Raw genomic sequence first — 10,284 nt, forward strand, 5'->3', positions numbered from 1 at the left:
AGCACGGCCCCATGGCCTAGACATCAGAGTGACAGGAGAGCTGCATACAGACCCTTATCTATGTGCAGAGGTGCGAGCTGAAGCTCCTGGGCCCCATTGCAAAATATATAGTAGGGCCCCTACTTAGTACATACTGTTTTAGTGCTGACATTGTGTTATGTTGTAAAGCTACACCTGGGTCTATGTGTATAGTGCTGCTATTCTGCCTTACCTAGGCCTCCAGCACTACAGTAGAGCTGTCATTCAATTTTCCACCATCTGATATGATGATGTTCCAGTCTACACAGCAAATCTGGCAAATGAAATACAGAAAACATCAACCTATTGTGTGTTCTCTTTAAAGGAATTTTCCAGGCTTAATACTTAAAGTGGCTCTATCATTGGCATACCTCCCAACTTTTGAACAACAGAAAGAGGGATAAAATGTGCGGCAGATTTAGCCCTGCCCACTTTCATGTTGACTCCGCCCATTCTCTTTCATTTATCATGTCCCTCGATACAGTATAATCCTCCTACAGTCACCCGTACATTATATGTCTCCACGTTGTAATGCCCCCCTTCCAACTGCCCCACAGTATTAAGTCCCTCTCCTGGTGCCCCAGTTTAAACATGAAACTGGATCAGTTGGAGGGGGACATTAGCAATGGGGGTAGTTGGAGGGGGCAATAAATAAATGGCAGATGAAGTGGGACATTAAACGGTGGGCAACTAGAAGCAGACATTAAACCGTAGGAGTAGCTGGAGGGTGACATTAAACTGGGGGCAACTAGGTCCCCCTCCAGCCATGGTTTAATACCCTCTCCAGTTATCCCCCTGTGTTGTGCTTATGACTCGTCTCTGCTGTACATACACATAGAGCAGACAGTGCACAGTGAGACTTCCGGTGCACGATCAAGCTCATTAGCATATGAATAAAAATGGACTCATTCAAAATCAACTGAGGCAATTTACATACAAAAGGCTATGCAAGGATGTGCTAATCTAAATATGACTTTTCCCAATGCTAGAGCCCCTTTAATGAGCTATCCTTAGTATAAGTCATCAATTAAAGGTCAGTGGGATTCTGACACCCAGGACCCCTACAAATACACTGTTTGAAGAGGCCACAGTGTTTGGTTGAGTGCTGTGGCCTCTTCACTACTGACCAAGCACAATGCACATTTGTGCATCACCTGAGCTTGGTATCATTGGTCAGTCAATTCACTTGAATGGGACTGAGCTGCAAACAAGCCATGTGACTGATGAAGTAGCAGCGCTAAGGGAGCAATACTGCTACTTCAGGCTGCTGATCCACGGAGACTGGGTGTTGGACCCCCACTGATTCCTTAGGCTAGGTCATCAATTTAGTACCTGAATACCACTTTAATATGGAAAATCACATTTAAAAAAAATGCCACATTTACAATACTCATGTAAATAATATATTATTTCCTGGTGATACATCCCTTTAACCTTCCAACAGTACAAGGAGCCTAAGCACGGAGCCAAGACAATGCAGGAGTGGCATTGGGACAAGTCAGTGAGTGTCCTTAGGTGGCCCAGCCAGAGACCGGACTTGAACTCGATCAAACAAGACCTGAAAATAGCTGCAGATCGACACTCCTCATCCAACCTGACGGAGCTTAAGAGGATCTGCAGGGCATAAAAGGAGAAAATCCACAAATACAGGGGTGCCTGGTGTCATACTCATGAGGAATATCCTCCATGTTAGGTAACAGAAGTGAAGGGGTGTGAATACTTTTTCAACATTCTGATTCTATTGAAGCATCGCATTCGGTGATGATAATTTTATACTCCATTGAAGTCAGTGGGCACTGATAATGGACTGCACTTTGATGTAAATCGCTGCCATTTTGTGCATCAGTTCTTCCTTCCGTCGCCCACTGAGCTAAATGATATAAAATGCGTACAGAAAACGTAACGTAAATGGTTAGTAGGGACCAAGCCTAAGCTCGATGGTTATCGATGTACGTAATTCCATCCATGGCTATGGCTGGCTCCTTTTTTCCAGCATCACGTGGGCTTCCAGGCACAGATTTCTGATGTAATCTAAGCTCTGACTGAGTCTCCACCTGCGTAGAAGGAATCATTGCAGTGACTCATCTGGTTGCCATTTACATGCACATTTTCAGTCCCCTCTGACTCTCGCCCACTGGAAATTCTCCAATGTGCTGCTGTTTTTTTTCTCTCTGAAGAGCCAACACATTTCCATTTATGAAAAACCTTCAATGTCAGGCTCTTCAGCCTCAAACCCCTTACTTACTACTATTCTGTAATGTGAGGACTATAAATACCTGCCCCTAGTCTAGTTCTTTCTCCTGTATGTTCTGATGTCTCCTACTCCTTAGATGCCAGTGACGTCCTATATTGGTGACCACCACTCTCACTACCAAGGGCACCTGCAGCTAAGTTCCTTTTTGTGGTATACAGCCACCAGTTCCCTCAATTCCTTCCGCGGAAACACAAAATTTCTCATGGTGCTTAGCTACAGGTTTCTTCCAGATGGGGGAAGCACAAGTGGTCACTCATATTACCTTCTTTGTAGAGAGTGGAGATGAGTATCGGAGGACACATGGCTGGGTCACTGTTATTGAGTGTCCTCTGGATGGGTCACTGTTATTGGGTGTCCTCTGGATGGGTCACTGTTATTGAGTGCCCTCTGGATGGGTTACTGTTATTGGGTGTCATCTGGATGGGTCACTGTTATTGGGTGTCATTTGGATGGGACACTGTTATTGGGTGTCCTCTTAATGGGTGTGTAATGTGGTGAAAGCCACCCTCTTACACAAGTTTAGCCTGAGGTGGGTCTTGGACATCAGGTCCCTACCCAAGATAGGCTATGAATACTCTTGGGCTGTCTATGTGCATTTCCTTTCTGCTTGCTCTGATGACTCAGTGCATTGTGTTGTGTGTCACTGCCACTTTAAGTATTTTGCTGAAGAGTCATTGTGACATGTTTTGATCTAATATTTTCTGGAAAAGAGTCAGTGCAATGATTTTTCCAAATGGGAAGAGCCCTGTTGCACCCATTGGCTGTGCATCCTTTACAGTCATACCGGGGTAAGGAAATATCCCCTTACAAAGAAGTTTTTTTGTGCCCTTCATGGTATGAAGTCAAGTGAAGTCTACTCCTGGAAGTTGGTGCGACCACTCATCTGTGCAAAACACTACCTGAAAGTTATCAGAGCAAATCCCTTAGTGTATGTCAGGAGAAGCAGAACTCATGAGAGCTGAGCACAACCCCTGTACACGCAGGATAGATGCTCTGCACTGCTATGGGAGCGCAACTCCAACACAGCCTTAGAAATCTGTGCTCATGTTCTGGAACCTTTGTGAAGTTTCTGCTGTATCCGAAACACTGTTTTTGCCTTCAGAACTAACTCAGTAAAGTTCCAGTGAAAAGCTGAGGTTGTGTGAGTGTTCTGGGCCACAATTTATCCAAGTATTGGAGTTTCAGGGAGCCCACTGCCTTATGGGTAGGACCTCATAATTGGAAGGTGCTGGGCCCAAGCCTGGCACAATTATGGGGGCACTGTTAGTAGGGGGACATTCTTGATTGGACACTTTCTGGCTAGGCCATTGAATGGAGACCCTGTGTATAGGTGTAGTCATATGTCAAGTCTTCATGAAGATAACCCATGCCCATATGTCCTATTAGTGATGCTCCCATCTGGAAAACCTAAGTTGTCCATGTCGCACATGGATGGTCATTTATCTGTATAGACGCCATGTAAATGTTGCTAACACTAGCCACTGCAGGTGAAATGTCAGGCTGGCAATGGCTTCCCCTGTGTGCCAGGAGACACTCATATTCTAATATGGGAGCAATCGCTGGTAGACTATGCCAGAAATTTGTTGTAGGCTTTGGAGTAGATTTATGAAGATTGATGTTCAATGCCAGTCTTCATATCCCCTACATTTATGTGGAGGCGCAACCCTTGTCATAAATCAGGCGCACCCTCCACCAGGTTATGCGCCTGCACACTGATATCCGCGCAAGTTTGTAGTTGTCTTAGATTTCAGGGATCATTTACACCCGTATCTGGTGGGGCTGGGGGCCCTTTCCATGTCACACCCTTCTCTTTTGTGTAGGACGACAGCTTAAGACTGGGTTCACATCTGCTCTGGAATCTCCATTTGGATGAAAAATTGCTGCAAGTCCAACTTTTTCATTGGGTAGATTAAGTTTAAAAGAACGAACAGCTGACAGATCTCATTATAGTCAGTGTTGTCCATCGGGCACTATTGGTGTCCACTATTTTAGCGGTCTTTGTGTCTGTTGTTCTTGTCCTCCAGTGGATTAGAACAGGAGTCGTCAGCCCTTGGCACCCATGCCAAGAGAGGCATATTTCCCTTGCACAACAGCCTGAAGCTGGTCTTTCACGACAGTAGTGGTTTTTGCGGTCCGCAATTTGCCGATCAGCAACACATTTCAAGCCATTCGGCAGATGTCCGTGTCCATCCACAAAGAGCAGATGTCAAAGACAGTGCATGCCGTGATGTCCATGACTTTGCGGACCTACGGTATTCAGTGCGGATCCCGATCATGGCACGACACACCACGGATAAAATATCTGGTGGTGTAAGAGGCCGCACTGAATACAATGTGTCCGCAATTGAGAACCCACAATTCCGGGCCATTTGCGGATTTAACTTACGTTCATGTAAGGCCAGCCTTAGTTCCTGAGGGACAGTACTTGGGCAAAGCGGTTTTGTTTTGGCCCAAACACGTCCGAAATTAAAGTGCTACAATTATACTCTGGGGTCTCCTCAGTTGCCAGCCTTACTATTATTGCCCGGCACTCTGAGAACGTCATCTTTGATTTTTTTTTATTTAAGTTTGGACGCCATACAAAAAAGGTCACCTACTCCTGGACTACAACACCGGACAATGGGGGGCAGATGCCAATATAACATCAATACACTACATTGGCTGCCTATTCATTATAGAATAAAATATAAAGTTATTACTCTCATCCACAAGGCTCTCCATAAAGCCGCACCTCCCTACATTTCCTCCCTCATCTCTGTCTACCGCCCAACCCGTGTTCTCCGTTCACTCAATGACCTAACACTTACATCCTCTATTATCAGAACCTCCCACGCTCGTATACAAGACTTCTCCCGAGCTGCACCACTTCTCTGGAATGCTCTACCCCGGACAATCAAATTAACTCCCAATTTCTACAGTTTCAAACGCAAACTAAAGACACATCTTTTCAGACAAGCCTATCACAATTCCTAATGCACAAAGTTGTGTGAACACTGTATAAGCAATGCCGCCCCTGCTACCTCTTGTGTCACCCCCTCTACCTCATAGATTGTAAGCTCTTTTGAGCAGGGCCCTCAGTCCCATTGTGTGAAATGACGTTCTTTGTTATGTATCTGTCTGTATCTGAACCCTATAAATTGTACAGTGCTGCGGAATATGTTGGCGCTATATAAATAAAATGTATTATTATTATCAATATGTCCCCTTTAAGTAATAGCCAGAACATTTTATTATCTATTCCCTTAATAAAGATTATTTAGCAAGTTCCGGAAAGCTGAGTGACAGTCGTATGGCTGCCATTACCACCCCCTCAGTGACTGCCAGCCAGTTTTGTCAGACTTGACAAATCTGTCACATCTAGCAGCCATACCCCCCCTGCCCCCGGCTCCTGTATCACAGCAGAACAAGCATCTGACATTCAGGACTTTGGGAAAGCTGAGTGATCTTAAGAATATTTCACCTCTGCCCCCTTCTGCCAGTGCATATATAATACAAAAGGTGCTAAATATACAGTAACATATACGGCCATGAATATTCTGTCACCGGCGCCTTGGGGTGGTAGATACGGATTTATTGGGTATAGTCGTGTGGTATTATTAGGGCACCTCTTCTAAAGTGTGGCGCCATGTTTCTTTGACGTGACGGAGTGTCAGGGTAAGACGTGTAGCATGCGGGCACTGTATCGGATAAATGGCCGGGGAGGTGAGAGAAGGGAGATGAAGGAGGCCGGGGATTACAGAGAGCTAATGAAGAGTCATTGCCAGTTCTGGCTTCTCCCGCCCCCTCACCCCCTCCATGCCTTGACAGACTTGGGTTGCCATGGATTCAGACAGTAATGCAGCTTCTTAATGGGAGGGGGACGCTACATGGGAGCAGCCTGACTGATGCCAGTTTAAGGGGCCCCATTGTCTGGGCATCTCATAATTACCATGTAATGGAGTCTGCCTGAACCGTTTTACAACGTAATGACTGGTTTACCTGCTGGCATCTCCGAGGGATCAGTAATTAAAACGTAACTTAGTGTGACGCCACGTACCGTATAATCACAACGCTAATGTATCCGTGCCCTCCTGGATGTATAGAAGAAAGGGAAACGAAGGGCAATGGTAACCTATAGGTGACAGATCATTACCTTACGGGCAGGTAGGGTTCAGTGATTAAGCTGTGGCCTGGTAGGGGTTAATGGATATGGTTTGAAGGTTACCGTCACTCAAGGGGTTAACAGGTGAGCGTAACAGTAGGGTACTCCAAATTATATATATGTATATAGCGATAGATAGATAGATAGATAGATAGATGATAGATAGATAGATAGATAGATAGATAGATAGATAGGAGATAGATAGATAGATAGATAGATAGATAGATAGATAGATAGATAGATAGGAGATAGATAGATAGATAGATAGATAGATAGGAGATAGATAGATAGATAGATACATAGGAGATAGATAGATAGATAGATAGGAGATAGATAGATAGATAGATAGATAGATAGATAGATAGATGATAGATAGATAGATAGATAGATAGATAGGAGATAGATAGATAGATAGATAGATAGATAGATAGATAGGAGATAGATAGATAGATAGATAGATGATAGATAGATAGATAGATAGATAGATAGATAGATAGATAGATAGGAGATAGATAGATGATAGATAGATAGATAGATGATAGATAGATAGATAGATAGATAGATAGATAGATAGATAGATAGGAGATAGATAGATGATAGATAGATAGATAGATAGATAGATAGATAGATAGGAGATAGATAGATAGATAGATAGATAGATAGATAGATAGATAGATAGGAGATAGATAGATAGGAGATAGATAGATAGATAGATAGATAGATAGATAGGAGATAGATAGATAGATAGATGATAGATAGATAGATAGGAGATAGATAGATAGATAGATAGATAGATAGATAGATAGATAGATAGATAGATAGGAGATAGATAGATAGATAGATAGATAGATAGATAGATAGGAGATAGATAGATAGATAGATGATAGATAGATAGGAGATAGATAGATAGATAGATAGATAGATAGGAGATAGATAGATAGATAGATAGATAGATAGATAGATAGATAGGAGATAGATAGATAGATAGATGATAGATAGATAGATAGATAGATAGATAGGAGATAGATAGATAGATAGATAGATAGATAGATAGATAGATGATAGATAGATAGATAGATAGATAGATAGATAGATAGGAGATAGATAGATAGATAGATAGATAGGAGATAGATAGATAGGAGATAGATAGATAGATAGATAGATAGATAGGAGATAGATAGGAGATAGATAGATAGATAGATAGATAGATAGATGATAGATAGATAGATAGATAGATAGATGATAGATAGATAGATAGATAGATAGATAGATAGATGATAGATAGATAGATAGATAGATAGATGATAGATAGATAGATAGATAGATAGATAGATAGATAGATAGATGATAGATAGATAGATAGATGATAGATAGATAGATAGATAGATAGATAGATAGATAGATAGATGATAGATAGATAGATGATAGATAGATAGATAGATAGATAGATAGATAGATGATAGATAGATAGATAGATAGATAGATAGATGATAGATAGATAGATAGATAGATAGATAGATAGATGATAGATAGATAGATAGATAGATAGATAGATAGATAGATAGATAGATAGACAGAGTCATGGATAGGTTGAACCTGATGGACCTGCAGCTCCGTGGCCATAAAAAGGTTAATGAATGAGATGACCTGTCAATCACATATCAGCCATACATGTTCCAGGGTGAGACTGTCAGTGGCAGAGGAGGAGAGGATGCTGGGGGTGGTGGTGGAGTAACTCACGGGGTGTAAGGAGGGGGTGAAACTAGGGGAGAAGATAATAAGAGACAGGAGGAAAGATTGCGAACAATGGGGCGGTGGGAGTTGCAGAACCCGGGATGGAGAGGAAGGGTGGAGAGGGAGAGAAGCGAGGAAGGGGAAGGGAGGAGAAGAGCAGAGCTCAAGAACAATGAAAAATGGAGGAAAAACGTTGATCTGGAGATAGGTACAGAAGAAGGGGCACCGTGTGCCAAGAGGGTGCGCCACCTGCCCCTCCTTTTGGTGCTCTGCGTTGCCAGCTGTTTCCATAGAAACCATCAGCAGGATACATTTTAACCCTTCCCCTTCCGCACCCCCTATCAGAACTCTACAAAGCAATGCTCCATTACCCGAGTTACTAACAGGGCATGGAAACAATTAACCTGAGGCTCGATACAGAACATTTCCCCGGGAGGAGGGACAGGAAAAGAACAGACACGATTCTGACACAGCTTGTCACTTCCACTTATTATGCCCGACATGCAGTAATACACTAATAGCTCTCGTCTCGAGTGGCGTTCACATTTGTACCCAATTACCTAGCGCTAGTTAATGTTTGCGGTCACAATTCACTGGTCCGCAATTGAATTTGTGGTCATGTGATCTTTTGTTTCGTTGCTTATGAGGCTAGGACAGCCAGACCTCTTTGAGGTGACCACCCAAAATTGCACTGAAAAATGGTCTTCTAGGGAGGTGGACATAATATATATTAAAAGCAAAAATCTAAGATGAGAGGGACTTCTCATAGAAGATGATCAGTATGGATAATATATAGTGGACGAGAGGGTGGTCTTCCCGTAGAAGATGATCAGTATGGATAATATATAGTGGACGAGAGGGTGGTCTTCTCGTAGAAGATGGTCGGTATGGATATTATATAGTGGACGAGAGGGTGGTCTTCTCGTAGAAGATGATCAGTATGGATAATATATAGTGGACGAGAGGGTGGTCTTCTCGTAGAAGATGATCAGTATGGATAATATATAGTGGACGAGAGGGTGGTCTTCCCGTAGAAGATGATCAGTATGGATAATATATAGTGGACGAGAGGGTGGTCTTCTCGTAGAAGATGGTCGGTATGCATAATATATAATGGACGAGAGGGTGGTCTTCTCGTAGAAGATGATCAGTATGGATAATATATAGTGGACGAGAGGGTGGTCTTCTCGTAGAAGATGATCAGTATGGATAATATATAGTGGACGAGAGGGTGGTCTTCTCGTAGAAGATGATCAGTATGGATAATATATAATGGACGAGAGGGTGGTCTTCTCGTAGAAGATGGTCGGTATGCATAATATATAATGGACGAGAGGGTGGTCTTCTCGTAGAAGATGGTCGGTATGCATAATATATAATGGACGAGAGGGTGGTCTTCTCGTAGAAGATGATCAGTATGGATAATATATAGTGGACGAGAGGGTGGTCTTCTCGTAGAAGATGGTCGGTATGCATAATATATAGTGGAACTGAAAATCTAAGACAACGGAGTGGTCTTCTCGAAGAAGATGGCCGAGGCATGCATGATATACGGTGGAATCGAAAATCTAGGACGACTTGGTGGTCTTCTCGAAGAGGTGGTCTTCTGGAGAGGTTTCACTATATTAGGTTATATTTGTTTGACACTATTTTGTATGTTTACTGCATCCCCTGACACTACGGAATATGTTGTCGCTATATAAAGGTCATTATTGCTACCGTATTCCCTACCCAGCTTATAGCAGTTCAGGTTGTTTGCTCTTTTAAGTGCGTGTGGTCTCCCCTGCTATTAACTACTGGCATAAAACCGTCTGCGGCGCCCTCTGACAGCTCTTGTGCAATCGCCCTCCCCTCCTGCTATCACTGCGGTAACCTGGGTTTGACCAATACATCTGCACTTTGTTATGTGTTAGCGCCACCTCGTGGCCAGATCATCTAGGCAAAGTAAGTCAATGCTAGAGCAAATAAAAACACTGATACAACACAACTAGGAAGGGCTTTGGCCACATTCCAAGAATCTGGAATTTTTCTGTAATTCGTAGCGTGACGTTAAACCAAGTGCCCCAAAAGGTCTGATTTTCGTATGTGACATGTCACAGACGCTCAAACAAAGTTCCCATGGATCTTTGTGAGTTGT

The 10,284-nt window shown here is 43.0% G+C and overlaps 1 protein-coding gene across 1 annotated transcript in view; it reads right to left on the reverse strand.

The window, feature by feature from the left end:
- Positions 1 to 6,343, reverse strand: part of ZMIZ2 (zinc finger MIZ-type containing 2) — a 111,956-nt gene extending 105,613 nt beyond the window's left edge. Inside the window, exon 1 of the mRNA XM_075272953.1 lies at positions 6,309 to 6,343. The gene's annotated coding sequence lies outside the window, so the exon portion shown is untranslated. The remainder of the gene's footprint in view (positions 1 to 6,308) is intronic.
- Positions 6,344 to 10,284: the final 3,941 nt, after the last annotated feature.

Source organism: Leptodactylus fuscus, chromosome 5, assembly GCF_031893055.1.
Source record: "Leptodactylus fuscus isolate aLepFus1 chromosome 5, aLepFus1.hap2, whole genome shotgun sequence".
Taxonomy (NCBI): domain Eukaryota; kingdom Metazoa; phylum Chordata; class Amphibia; order Anura; family Leptodactylidae; genus Leptodactylus; species Leptodactylus fuscus.